General features: G+C 45.4%; 1 long non-coding RNA gene across 2 annotated transcripts in view; it reads left to right on the forward strand.

Moving 5' to 3' along the window:
• Positions 1 to 14,814, forward strand: part of LOC123378022 — a 53,262-nt gene that overhangs the window by 28,391 nt on the left and 10,057 nt on the right. For both annotated transcript variants that reach the window (XR_006582436.1, XR_006582449.1), the window contains one exon: positions 8,524 to 8,675. This is a non-coding gene — a long non-coding RNA (uncharacterized LOC123378022). The remainder of the gene's footprint in view (positions 1 to 8,523; positions 8,676 to 14,814) is intronic.

Below are 14,814 nucleotides of genomic sequence, written 5' to 3' on the forward strand. Positions count from 1 at the left end.
CTTATATATTATTTCAGGACTTACTGCCATTTCTCCAGTCTAGATAATTGTCAGGCACCAAACAATCTCTCAGATACCACAGTGATAGGTGCAGTATAAGAACCTAACAAGACAGATTTTATATTGTCTTATCTAGCGAAGCAGCAAGTTGATCTCTACAAAATATGCTCCAGTTCTCTGGTATTATAAATGTAAGCAGGGTCTGAATGAATTCTCCCCTGACTGCCAGTTCAGGAGGGGGAGAGACTTCAGGAGCAAACTGTACTAAGTAGATATTCTGTGTAGGTATCTAGCAGGCAGGAGTTGTGTAGCTCCAAGTGTTCAACTTTGGCTGGTGCTGGGTTACAAAATCTTATTAGTGTTATCTTCATTGTATGATTAAAGGGGACCAGAACTGTGCTGAGCTTGTCCCAACTGAGGGGTCACCCTAAGCTGAAAGAAACTTGCAAAGATAGTGGCTCGAATGCCAGACCCCTGTGAAAGTAAGACAGGTAAGGACAGGTGTCCCAGCCAGGAGATGTGGATTCTCCCTAAGGATCCCCATTCTGATTTAATCTGTTCCTCCCCACTGTTCAAAGATAGAGCTAAATAAGCTTTATTAGGAACCTTTTGTTATGTTAATGTGCTAAAATGAGAGCTGAAATCACTTGTGGTGGGGCAGTATTTCTGCCCAGCCTGCAAGGAGCTGAAAATCACTAGGAGACTGAGGGTACGTCTACACTACGGGACTATTCCGAATTTGCATAAACCGGTTTTGTAAAACAGATTTTATAAAATCGAGTGTGCGCGGCCACACTAAACACATTAAATCGGTGGTGTGCGTCCATGGTCCGAGGCTAGCGTCGATTTCTGGAGCGTTGCACTGTGGGTAGCTATCCCGTAGCTATCCCATAGTTCCCGCAGCCTCCCCCGCCCCTTGGCATTTCCGGGTTGAGATCCCAGTGCCTGATGGGGCAAAAATCATTTTCGCGGGTGGTTCTGGGTACAGCCTCACCCCTCCCTCCCTCCCTGACAGCGGCAGACAACCGTTTCGCGCCTTTTTTGCTTGGTGAACCGTGCAGACGCCATAGCACAGCAAGCATGGACCCTGCTCAGCTCCATACCGCAATCGTGGATGTTTTAAACACCTCGCGCACTCTCGTGCAGTATATGCTGAACCAGGACCTTCGAACCGAGGCGAGTAAGAGGCGGATACGGCAGCGCGGCGATGACAGTGATGAGGACGTGGACACAGAATTATCTCAAACCGCGGGCCCCGGCGCTTTGGAGATCCTGATGGTAATGGGGCAGATTCTATCCATTGAACGCCGATTTTGGGCCCGGGAAACAAGCACTGACTGGTGGGACCGCATTGTGTTGCAGGTGTGGGACGATTCCCAGTGGCTGCGAAACTTTCGCATGCGTAAGGGCACTTTCATGGAACTTTGTGACTTGCTTGCCCCTGCCCTGAAACGCCATAATACCAAGATGAGAGCAGCCCTCACAGTAGAGAAGCGAGTGGCGATAGCCCTGTGGAAGCTTGCAACGCCAGACAGCTACCGGTCAGTCGGGAATCAATTTGGAGTTGGAAAATCTACTGTGGGGGCTGCTGTGATGCAAGTAGCCAAAGCAATCACTAAGCTGCTGCTACGAAAGGTTGTGACTCTGGGAAACGTGCAGGCCATAGTGGATGGCTTTGCTGCAATGGGATTCCCTAACTGTGGGGGGGCGATAGATGGAACCCATATCCCTATCTTGGCACCGCAGCACCAGGGCACCCAGTACGTAAACCGGAAGGGGTACTTTTCAATGGTGCTGCAAGCACTGGTGGATCACAAGGGACGTTTCACAAACATCCACGCGGGATGGCCAGGGAGGGTTCATGACGCTCGCGTATTCAGAAGCACTACTCTGTTTAAACGGCTGCAACAAGGGACTTACTTCCCAGACCAGAAAATAACAGTTGGGGATGTTGAAATGCCTGTCGTTATCCTGGGGGACCCAGCCTACCCCTTGATGCCATGGCTCATGAAGCCATACACAGGCAGCCTGGACAGTGGTCAGGATCTGTTCAATTACAGGCTGAGCAAGTGCAGAATGGTGGTGGAATGTGCATTTGGCCATTTAAAGGCGCGCTGGCGCACATTACTGACTCGCTCAGACCTCAGCCAAACCAATGTCCCCTATGTTATTGCTGCTTGCTGTATTCTCCACAATCTCTGTGAGAGTAAGGGGGAGACCTTTATGGCGGGGTGGGAGGCTGAGGCAAATCACCTGGCCGCTGATTACGCGCAGCCAGACACCAGGGAGATTAGAAGAGCACACCAGGAAGCGGTGCGCATCAGAGAAGCTTTGAAAACGAGCTTCATCAATGGCCAGGGTACAGTGTGACTGCTGTGTTTGTTGATGAACACCCAACCCCCTTGATTGACTCAGTCCCTGTAAGCAACTCCCCCTCCCCCTTCGAGTACAGCTTACTTATGCAAATAAAGTCACTCATTTAAAAAGCATGAATTCTTTATTGATTCATTATAAAAAGAGGGAGAGAAGTAAGGGTGTGCTTTGGGAGGAGGAAAGGAGGGATGGAGAAGGCCATTAAAAAAATAAAATTCAGAGTAACGACATCCTTCTGGTTGGGCTGTCCACGGGGGTGGAGTGGGCGGGTGCATGGAGCCTCCCCCCACGCGTTCTTACACGTCTGGGTGAGGAGGCTAAGGAACATGGTGAGGGGGGAGGGTGGTTATACAGGGGCTGCAGCGGCACTCTGTGATCCTGCTGCCGTTCCTGAAGCTCCACAAGACGCCGGAGCATGTCAGTTTGATCACGCAGCAGCCCCAGAGTTGCATCCCGCCACCGCTGATCTTCCTGCCGCCACCGCTGATTTTCCTGCCGGTCTTCCTGCCGCCACCTCTCATCTCGGTTGTCCCTCCTGTCCTCACGTTCATCCCTCCTGTCCTCACGTTCACTGGCCTCTTTCCTGTAATTTGAAACCACGTCCTTCCACTCATTCAGATGAGCTCTTTCATTGCGTGTAACTTCCATAATATCCGAGAACATCTCATCTCGCGTCTTCTTTTTCCTCCGCCTTATCTGTGCTAGCCTTTGGGATGGAGGAGGGACGCTTGAAATATTTGCAGCTGCATGAGGGAGATAAATATTTAGAAAGATACATTTTACAGAACAATGGTTATACTCTTTCACAGTGAAAAGCACTATTCACCTTACATAGCACATGTGATTTCCCTACAAGGTCGCATTTTTCATCTTAATAGTGCCTGCTTGCAACTCTTGGGTTACAGATCTCAGACACAGGTCCAGGCATCAGGATTCAGCTTGCATGCGGCCATGGTAAGCCACTGTCTCAGTGATTTACCCCTCCCCCCCCAACGCATGGCTAATACCACGCTAGCTCCCTGCTAATCAACAACCTTCCCCCTCCCCCCCACCCACTGCTTGTCCGGTAGCTTGGGGAAGATCGCCTCGCCGGTGACCAAACAGAAAAGATCATCGGCATTTCACTCCTCCCCTCCCCCCGCTTCGCTACGTGCAGGAAAGTGTTTTTTTTAAGCTGCTGCATTCCACGAACCCAGTAGAAAAATGGCCACCCCCCCTTACTTAAATTCCTGATTTCTAACCAGGTTATCCTGAACGATATCACTTTGCTGAGGATAACAGAACAAGATAAAGAGCGCATGCTTCTTGAATGCCAGCAGTCACCGGGACCATACGCCGCTATGCTTTGCCACGCAATGATACCTGATTACTTGCTACATGCATGGCATGGTAAAGTGTCCTACCATGGTGGGCGGAACAAGGATGCTTTGCCCAGAAACCTTCTGCAAAGGCTTCTGGAGTACCTACAGGAGCGCTTCATCGAGATGTCCCTGGAGGATTTCCTCTCAATCCCCGGACATGTTAACAAACTTTTCTAAGTAACTATACTGTCTGCGAATGCGTCCCAAGTCCTCAGGGCAAATCAATCATTAAAAAAGGCTTGCTTAAAAAACACTGTTTGATATTTGCAAAGGTACACTCACCAGAGCTCCCTTCCATGGCGTCATTCTCTGGAATAGTTGCTTGTGAGGGCTGGGAGCAGGGTAATTCCGTCAGGGTGATAAAAAGCTCCTGGCTGCTGGGGGTCACGGAGTGCTGTGTGCTCTCTGCGAGGTCTTCCTCCTCTTCTTCATCTTCATCTTCCCCGTCTGACATGGCAGAGATTACAACCCCCACCTCGGAATCCACGGTCAGGGGTGGGGTACTTGTGGCGCAGCCCCCTAAAATTGCATGCAGCTCAGCATAGAAGCGGCATGTTTTTCGACCTGCCCCGGACCTTCCGTTTGCTTCTTTGGTTTTCTGGTAGGCTTGTCTGAGCTCCTTAACTTTCACTCTGCACTGCACGGAGTCCCTGCTGTGGCCTTTATCCGTCATAGACTTAGAAATTCTTTCAAATACTTTTTCATTTCGTCTTTTGGAACGCAGTTCTGTTAGCACTGAATCCTCTCCCCATATAGCGATCAGATCCATTACCTCCCGAGCGGTCCATGCTGGGGCTCTTTTTCGATTCTCAGGAGACTGCATTGTTAACTGTGCTGATGAGCTGTGCGTGGTCACCTGTGATGATGAGCTCTCCACGCTGGGGAAGCAGGAAATGAATTTCAAAAGTTCGCGGGGCTTTTCCTGTCTACCTGGCCAGTGCATCCGAGTTGAGAATGCTGTCCAGAGCGGTCAGTGGTGCACTGTGGGATAGCTCCCGGAGGCCAATACCGTCGATTGCGGCCACACTAACCCTATTCCGATATGTTAATACCGATATTAGCGCTACTCCTCTCGTCGGGCAGGAGTACAGAAACCGATTTAAAGAGCCATTAAAATCGATATAAGGTGCCTCCTAGTGTGGACGGTTGTGGCGTTAAATCGGTTTTAGGCTCCTAAAACCGATTTAAACGCCTAGTGTAGACCAGGCCTGATATGCAGCGGTCACAGCAGAGAGGCAGGTGGCAGCAGAAGGTGACTGACAGTTGACCAGTGAGCAGAACAAGCGGCTGGCCTTCCCCCGATGGGAGGTGAACTCACACAGATGCACCTCTGACCCGTGGGTCCTTACTAACCAAGGACAACCACTGCGAATGGGGTATGGTGAAGAAGCAGGGAGGGGCACAGAAAAGGAACTTTTGGTTGTAGAACTTAAGAACATGAGGCAGAAGGCACTGCCCCACACACTCAGGGGTTGGTGTCCTGCTCACAGTTTTAGGATTATGAATCCTGCTTGTGGCATTTTCCCTAATTAATGTCAGGTGACTTCTCTCCTTTCATTAAGTTGCTTTTCTACACTCAGACTCTGTGCTTGTGAGTGGGGAAAATATTGCCTCTCAGAGGCACCCAGGGGTGGTGTGTAATTTTCCCAAATTACTGGGTGGTGGCTCGAGTGAGTTCTGTGTTGTCTTGGTGGAAAGGAACCCATAGATATTGAACCCAATCCTGGTTGCTGCCAGCTACACCTGGCAGAATGGTTACATAAACATGGGCTTATAGCCCTCAGTTCACCCTTTAGTCTTGTGTCTGGCTCAACATTGCTTCCTCATGCTGATTTGGCCTGATTGCTTCAGCCTGATGTGATGGAAAGATTGACTGGCTGCTGAGATGACCAATGCATTCTCTCCTCAGGGCCCCACTTTGAAGCAGTCAGTTAAAAGCAGCATGAGATAACAGCAAGCACTAATCCCACCCCACACACAAAAATATTTCTGTAGGCCTGAACTAAAACTGAGTCAGGGATAAAAGACAAATCAGTACCTGGAGGGAAGTTCAGGGAAATTTCTTTTAAAAAATATGCACATCTTTTACATTAAATGTGGCTTTAAAGAGAGACCAAGTTAGAGGTCTCTAGCCTGGAGGATGGGGGAGCAGAGGCTGATTTTTAAAATGCTCTAGTTATTAAAAAAAGCTTGTAATGGGAGCAGATCATATGACTAGGATAGATGGCAGAAGTAGTACTATATTTATTAAACATACTAGTTCTTTGCACTTCTATAGCATCTTCCATTCAAGAATTTCAGAGCACTTTGCAAATATTGGTGGTAAAATAGTAGTATTCTCCCAACTTTGCAAATTGTGAAGTTGAGACAGAGAGAGATTCAGGGCTTGATTCTCAGAAATGCTGGACACCTGCAGCTCCCATTCACTTCAAGTGAAGCTGTGAGTGCTTAGTACTGCTGAGAGTCAAAGGAAAGCCTGCAGCTGGCCCATGCCCTGGGACCCTGCAGGATGGGAGGTTCCTAGAACGTGGAGCCTGGCAGTCTACAAAACAATGAAGCAGCCCCGCAGCTGGAGCCAGCTAGTACAGGCCAGCTGTGGGGGTCTAGTTGCTGTGTAGACATATCCTCAGTGACTTGGTTAAAGACTCAGTACTTGCAGTGATCTGAAAAAAGTGCAGGGGTATGGAACAAACATCCAGGCACTTGGTATGACAGTGCTTAAAGTGTGCTCTTCAGTGACCCAGATCAACTGTTTTGGCAGGTCTGTGATCCCACTCATTTTAAGTTCTGCAAGGCTCCATAGGAACGTCTGTGGATGAGCCGAGAGGAGAACCCAAATCTCTCAAGTTCCCCTCTTATATCAGCCACAAACCCAGCCTCCTGCCTATTGTCATTTTGACATTTCCATGCATTCCCCCTCCCGCACCGGGCTGGAGTGAGTACTTATCAAGCAGTGTCAGAGTTCAAGTAATTCTCATTAAATGAACTTCATTTACAGTAACTTCATTAAATTGATTTTAGTAATCTAACCTTAGAGCAGGGATTGTCTAAGCATGGTCAACAGGATCCGTGCAGTACACAAAGTTTTACCTTGCTGTTACCAGATTTGCCTGTTACTTTGGGGTATACTCATTTATTAGGGGTTACTCTTCTGGGGGGGGTGTTGTTCTGTAATTGTATCAATGTACTACTTGTGGTTTTATATGGAGCTCTACTTCTCCCTTTTGCAAGTCCCTTCCCAATGGAGCTATCCTGCAGGACCTAGGTGTGTGTGTGTGTCTCTCTCTCTCTGTCACACACACACACACACACTTTAACAGGATGTGTGACAGGCACAAAATAAGGGGCATTCCTTAAAGTAGGTGGTTATGCTAAATACCACATAGTTCAGTGATAGAATTTGGATTTAAACTCAGGGGTATCTGGCATCCAGCGCTTAGTCCACTAGACTGTGCTGTCTCAGAAATGTTAATGGTACCCTGAAAAGTTATTCTAATGCTCCAAGCTGCGCTTAACTGCTATGACCACTTCCTGTCATATGAAGAACCAGCTCACATCAGAACCAGAACTAAAAATTCTCACTTTGTTGGCGGTCATTAAAGCCTAGAGGAAGATACAAGAGACAATGCATATAGTCTCTGGGTTTCTTTAAAGCCCACGATTGGTCTTTTTACTTTATAGGAGCCCCTTAAGTGTTAAAAAATGGGGGGTAAAGTTAAAAAAAAAGTGTCACATTGCCTACCAACCACTGGCCTGCTTCTGAACTAGACTGTGCCTGTTTGTCAAAAAGCTTAGTAAGATCTAGTTGAATCTGGGGTGAAGTGCATCCCCAGTGAGAGAGAGAGAGAAAGTGAATGAAGCCTGACTTCACCTCCTTAGACTTACTCACTGGTCAGCTAATCTGAGTATGAGACTACCAAACTAACTACAAGGATATTGCTAGCATTCTTGTCCAAGATGAAAGAATACAAACAAATGCATATATGTAAAATAAATTTGATTGTAAATACTCTTAATACTTTAAGTTAGGTACTGTATGGTGTTAGTAGCGCAGGGAAAGTATTTTAAATAGGATTTTCCTCTTTAGAGTCCTTTTAAACGCATACATATATCCATTCCATCTTCCAGTTTTCCTCATCCTCAGAAAGAGATATTGTAGCCATTCAACCCAAAATAATGCCAAAAGTTGGTGCATGATACACAAATAATGGGTATGGCCCTTCTTGAATATCTGCATGTGCTTAATTTTCCTTACAGGTGTAGTCACTATTGACTTCAATAGGATCAAGAACAGGAGTACTTGTGGCACCTTAGACTAACAAATTTATTTCAGCATAAGCTTTCGTGGGCTACAGCTCATTTCTTCGGATGCATAGAATGGAACACACAGACAGAAGATATTTATACATACAGAGAACATGAAAAGGTGGAAGTACACATAGCAAACTGTAAGAGGCCAATCAATTGAGATGAGCTATCATCAGCAGGAGAAAAAAAACCTTTGAAGTGATAATCAAGATGACCCATAGAAGGTGTGAGGAGAACTTAACATGGGGAAATAGATTCAATTAGTGTAATGACCCAACCATTCCCAGTCTTTGTTTAAATCAGTTACTCACCTGCATATGTGCTCCTAGGGTGTATGTGGTGAACAGGCAGAACTGCAGAAAAAAAATCCAGGAGCAAACACACTGCAATGCTAAAACAGACACACTGAACAATTGATTATACTTCTTTGATTTGTATTATCAGCACATTCTCTATATTTTGATCAATTCATCTTCATCAGGGCACAGCAGCCAACTAGACTCTGGGTGCAGATCTCCCCACCAGAAGAAAGAAGCCCTTGGGGCAGCTGGGCTCCCAGAGACAAACTGCACAAATGCTCTGGTGAGGATGTACAATACCAACAGAAGGACATCAGTAATTACTGCACTGGCTGTAAGTCACCCTAACCTAAGTCAATTTAAGATTGTAGTGTAGACATGCCCTATGTCTCTTAGCTGTGCTCCAGAGAGGCAATGCCTCTGCACCAGGTTGCCTCTCTGCTGGCCCAAGCCTTTCTACCTCCCCATCCTTCTCTGCAGTCTCTCCTTTATAGTAGGCCTTGTTTTCTCTGATGGATGCAGCAGTGAGTGCCTGCCTCCATGATTGGCAGCTGCTTGTGGCTCTCCTCCCCCTTCTGTCTATGCTTGGTATGAGGTTTGTAAACCCCATTACACACAGTTTCTAAAATTTGAACCTAAAACAATAAAAGTTCCTCCCCACATGAAGAAATTGATCTTGAAAATTAATCTGGCCTCATCATTTGAAGCTTTGCATTTCTGTGATGTACTAAGTGAGAATAGTTTTCTGTTTTGGTAACTCTTATAGGACACAGTGTTAATTTAACACATAATTGAATAGGACAGAAATTGCTTATGCATTGAGAAAAAGTAACACGTGACATGCATTTTAACACAGCCTTTCCTACACATCTTGTTTAGCTGTGGCATGACACTTTCAATTGAATGTGCCATCTTACCAGCGAGAGGTGGCGTGGAACAGCTTAGGCAATGTGCCACCACAGATGAAAAACAAGTGCGACACATGCCTTCCACTTCATTGGCTTTACAAAAGTTAGCAGCCCAACAACATGACACTCAGTGTGTACTGGTGAGGAGTAGTACTCTGTTGAACTATATTATTTAAAGGCACCCGAGTTAGGGTGTTTCATGTTAAAAACAATTAAAGGGGCACTATGCTGCTATGCAAGTATTATCTATTGGGACCTTAGTTTTTCAGCACAAATGTACTTCAGAAAATATTTAACTCATTTACAACAATGATCAGTGTAATTTGTAGACTAGTGAGGCTATCCATAATTTGAAGCCAAAGCAAGATGACTGGAATAAACACAGAGTTCCAGATATGAAGCTAGTTATTGACTGATTGTAATGGGGGCCATGTACTGGGGTTGAAACCCGCTTCTCTGGCCAATAGTGACTGCAATTACAGGTTTTTCACAGGGCGGCACCCACATCTTGCCCCCTTTCTTGGTTGGGTGTGAGCCTCCTTTTGTTTTGTCATATCAGGTGGCACCTATCACAAGCACCCCCCACCCCCAGCCGATGTTCTTTTGGTGGGTCTTCAGCAGCTGAGCCCTCTGGCCAAGCCACACACACTGTCTCCCCTTCCGAAGTATACAGTCCAAGTTCTTATAATGGCCCTGGTATGGGGCTGTAGCTCTAAGGCTTTTCCCAGAGGCACTGCCTTCTTCAACCACCAAGCCAGGGCCCATCTCAGTACCCACACTGGCATGGCCAGGTTCTGTGCTCAGTCCCCCTGGGATTCAGCCTGCCTGCACTCACTTTCCACTAGTCCTGCTGCTCTTTCCACCAGCCACACACCCAGTCTTCAGCAGCATTCCCTGGGCTTCAGTCCTGCCTGCAGTGAACTCTCCACAGTGCTGCTGCTCTTCCAGCCAGCCACCCAATCTTCACTCCTCCACCTCCCCACATCAACTGAACTACCAGTCCCTCCTCTGCTGCTTGTCTTATATAGAGCCCTTCTGCCCCCTTATTGGTCACTCCAGCAGCCCCTTTGCTTGGCCACTCCTTTGCAGCCACTCTAAGCTGCCTGGAGGACTTCTCACTGCTCTATTCTGGGGCAGGGTGATGCAGGTCCAGGAGGCCTGGCCTCCAGCAGGGGGTCTCCAGACCTAGTCCACCCTACCAAGGGCACTCACCTCTTGAGTGCCCTAGCATCTGAGTGTGGTACTGCAGTGCTATTCTCATCCCTAGCACCCTCTGTGGGCTGCCAGCCAACTTTGGCAGGTCTTCAGTCCCTTGGCTCTTCAGCCAAGTCACAAGGTCAAAATGAAACCCTTCCAGTGTATTAAAAGGTCCAGCAAATAAAACAGTCCATTCGCTTAGAGAGGGTCTTCAACCCAGCTGTGGGCCCTTTCAATTCAGCCCTTTGTTCAGGCACCCAAATGAGCCCTGTCCCCTTTTGTGGTTTATGCTAACTTTACCTGTGGGGGAACCTAGGTTCACTCACTACTCCAGGTTCTAACACCCAGGAACCCCATAAACAGCAGGCATGTACTACTTACCTCAATCCTCTACTGCTAGTTCCCACAGCCTCTTCTTGCCTGGCCCCTTTTAGCTTCATCCTTATCTCAGGGTTAAGATTCTTAGGTATTTGTTCAAACTCTCTCCCACTCTCACCTAAATAAAGCACAGCCAGAAGCAAACTCCAGCTATTCCTCTCACTTCCACCCTTGCTCCTCTGGGCCCAGGCATCAACTAACTTCCTAAGCCCCTGCAGCTCTTTTTAACTGAGTCTGCTCAGCTCTGATTGGCTGCTTCTGGTAAGCCTCTGTAGGCATGCATGGAGGACCCAAATTCACTGCTCCTTTCCTGTCACTTTGCAGCTCCCTGGGGGCGGGATGTAGTAGGACAGTGGAGCCTCCTATACGGAGCTGCAAAGGCCAGGTATTCCCTGTCACACTGATCGTCTGCCAATAGACAAAATGTTCTCACTGCTAAATCTGTGCACTGAAATCCATATTTGTGGAAGCATTCAGCAATATGCTGAAATGTATATTTCAAAACAAACCTTTTTTTTCCAAAGGGCAAGATCTGACACTTACTATCTTCATAATCCCAAGATTTATTCACAATGAAGCTGAGTTTAGGAAAACATATGAGGCTATTGTAGGCAATACATATATTTAATATATAAATTTTGAATAATTCAATTTTCATTGATTTTTGTCCTGCATATGAACTGAACAGAACACAAACATGAAAGAGGAAATGTTTCCATAACAATATTATCTTCTGTGTAATTTTGGTGAATGCTAGGGCTGACAAAGATAAAAGTTTTCTCTCAAATATTTTTCAGTGGTAGAGGTACCAAGTTCCATTACTAAGAGAATTTGTTTGGTTTCCCAAGCTATGTTTCCCCTGCTTTCATTATACCCAATCATTACATTAAACTGGGCCAGTTAATGTTGGTCTTTTTCCGTTTGTTTCAAATGATATAAAATAAATACATCAATAAGTGAAATAGTCATTTAAAAATCAGAATGCTCTGATCATTCACTGGTTGTTCAAGGTGACCTTAATTTTAAGAGTTTGCCTTTCAAAGCTTGGAAATTCAGAATGAGTATGCCTAACTTTTAATTCAAGCTCTTGTCCAGTATTGCAGGGGAATGAAAACAGTGCATGGTTATATAATACATTATATGTCTGCAGAGACCCTGAAGGCTGGCACAATGTTGTGAGGATATTGTAAGGCTTTAAAAATATGTAAAACTATACTTTTCTTTTGTCTCTGCAGCTACTGTTCAGATTGGCTGTCAAGTTCTCAAAAAAAAAAATAATCCAGAACTCTTAGGGGGTAATGTTAAAATTATTGCAGCTTTTTAAGTGTTTCTCCTTTCAAGTCATTATACAGTCATTAGACATCTATGTGACACTACTTCAAAATCTTTCAACATGCTTCAAGGTATGCCAAAGTTTGCCTAGATTTGGCAATTCAGAGCAGCCTTACTGCATCAGTTCAGAGCAGCATGAATTGAAAGACCTGATTCAGAAGTCCCCCAGAGACCTATTATCTGTGGATCACTGACACAATAAACCAGAACAGCTTTAATAGAACCATTCAGGCTGGTCATGTCACTTCATACACTGTATCTGGGGAATTTTTAATCCATCGCTCATTGAGACAATACGGAGCTGTTCCAGACTGTACTTATGGAACCTTAAGTCGACAAATCCACACATGCACTATAACTCAGCCTACTAAAAATCCTGCTTACAGATGCATATATGGAGAAACCAGTTTTCTAAGTGAAATAATTCAGCATTTTTAAACATATCTAGAGGAATAAAATCAGTCCCAGCTTCTGCCAGCATAACCCACAGATGTAGGCCCCAAAGTGTAGATTTCCCTCCTCCACTGCATCAGTACAAGTCCTGCTCCTCCCACTGCCTACAGCTGACCATTGTAATCTAAAAAGAGGGTGCCACTTATTCAGTACACTACCTGGAAAGCCTCTGTTGCAAAAGAAAGGTGCCTTTCCCTGATAAACAACCAGGGAGGGCCTAGTATAAACATCTGCCCTCCTCCAGAGATAAATCACTGAGGGATGCGCCAGCAGGGTGAATTTAGCCCAGGGGCTTTAACTAACATTTGGAAATATGGACTACCAATTATTAAAATGCTGACACAACATAAGCTACAGCAGCACAGTGTTTTACTCAGGCTAATATAGCAACAGTTGTCAACATGATGATTGTTGATCATTCCTCCAGTTATGATATGAATCCTTTTTCCCCAAAACTATTTCTCCACTCTGGAGAAAGAGGTGTTTTTATTAGATAGATGGATAAATAAATAGTTTTTGATAGGTGTAAAAGCTGTCTCTCCACACTCAGTAGGAACTGCTGTCTTTTTTATTTATAAGTAAGGTTTCATCAGTCTCAGACATATAAAGCTAGGCAGGATATGGTTACATTTTGTACCATTGTGGTCTTTAAGTCATATATCAAAGGTTATAGATTGTGTATATCCTCAGTATGGTTTCCCCAGCAACTATTTTTTTGGGTTACTTTTGCTATGGCAACAAGAAATGACTGCTTATTTTACGGCTTGAATTAATAGTCCATGATCTGAATCATAAAAGCAATATTTAGATAATATGACTGCAAAAGGGTACATAAATTTGTGTTACACAAGCACAAGGTTTTGCAAGAGTTCATTCTCTGGTGCAAGAGTAATAAATAAGTGCATCACTAATGAGTATTTGTGTCCCAGTGCTTATAATGGAAACACTGGCTCAGTTCTAGTCTCAGATACAGGTGAGCATAATACTGGGTTTGGCAATCATCTGTTATGTGACAGTCGAGTCAAATTCAGCTTAGAAAGGCCTGAGAACCAATTTCACAGTGTGCCCTTCCAAACCCTTTGGCCCACTCTTGTCCTCAATTCCATGGGTACAAACCACCGTGAAGTCAAGGGGAATTGTTTCTGTGTAGCTGAAATAGAATTGGGCCTTTGACACTCATCTTTAAAAAATCCTACCAACACTTAACTCCGCTAATCCATTGCTTTTGTTATGTAATTGACAACATACACAACAATGATGTTTTAAGACTTTTTTAAACTAGGGACAGACCAAAACCAGAATCTTCAATCTAAAGTCCTTCAGATTTCAGAATTATGTGGGGGTTAGATCTGGTTTCCCAGATCTGAACATACACCTCTGATTTTGCTCTACCAGTAAGTTGTCTACCAGTATTTTCTGGTTCCAGTTTAGGCACAGCTAAAATGTTGTGAGCACAGCTGATCTGGTGGGGTTTCGATGATTCAGGATGGTGGAAATCTCACAACATCAGCTGATAAATATATTTTGCCATTTGGGGCTAAAACTCAGCAGAATGGTGCTCCAGATTTTAGCACCTTAACTGGATCCAAGATTTGGCCATGAACCTTAGCTTAAATTTAGTCTGGATCTGAACATTGCCTTCTCAGGCCATTTCTAGTTTAAACCATTTGACATAGAAAAATACAAGTGTGATGGGGTGTATAAACCCCACACAGGTGATGAAGGAGCTAAAGAGTTTCTATAAGCAAGGCTGGCCCTACCCCTCCAGACCTATCAGTCATGTCAAGGGTGGATTAAGGGCTTAAAAACAGGGAGTTCCCAGCAATTACTGAGCAGCTCTGGGAGAAAACAGATGGTGGTTCTATAGTTCCCAGAATTGTTGAGCAAGAGGAGGAAGCATGTGGGGATTGTTCAGGATATGTAGGTCTCCCCATGATTCATTTTGTTCAATGTATTTCCACTTTCCATTGTTTCTCTCTGCTGGATTGGCGGTCTCTTTCTAGTCAACAAGTGCTCCTCGGCTCTGGCTTTCTCAATATTAATGGATGTCGGGGTGGTCATAAAGGGGCACAGCACTTTGAATTTCTCAGACAAAATGGCGGATGTTGTCCTCTGCAAGAAACACACTCAGACCTGATAACTAGGGGAACAGGTTGAAGGAATGGGAAGGAGAAGCTTTCTTGAGCCAAGGCTCCAGTGTCACCG

Source organism: Mauremys mutica, chromosome 1 (assembly GCF_020497125.1).
Source record: "Mauremys mutica isolate MM-2020 ecotype Southern chromosome 1, ASM2049712v1, whole genome shotgun sequence".
Lineage (NCBI taxonomy): Eukaryota > Metazoa > Chordata > Testudines > Geoemydidae > Mauremys > Mauremys mutica.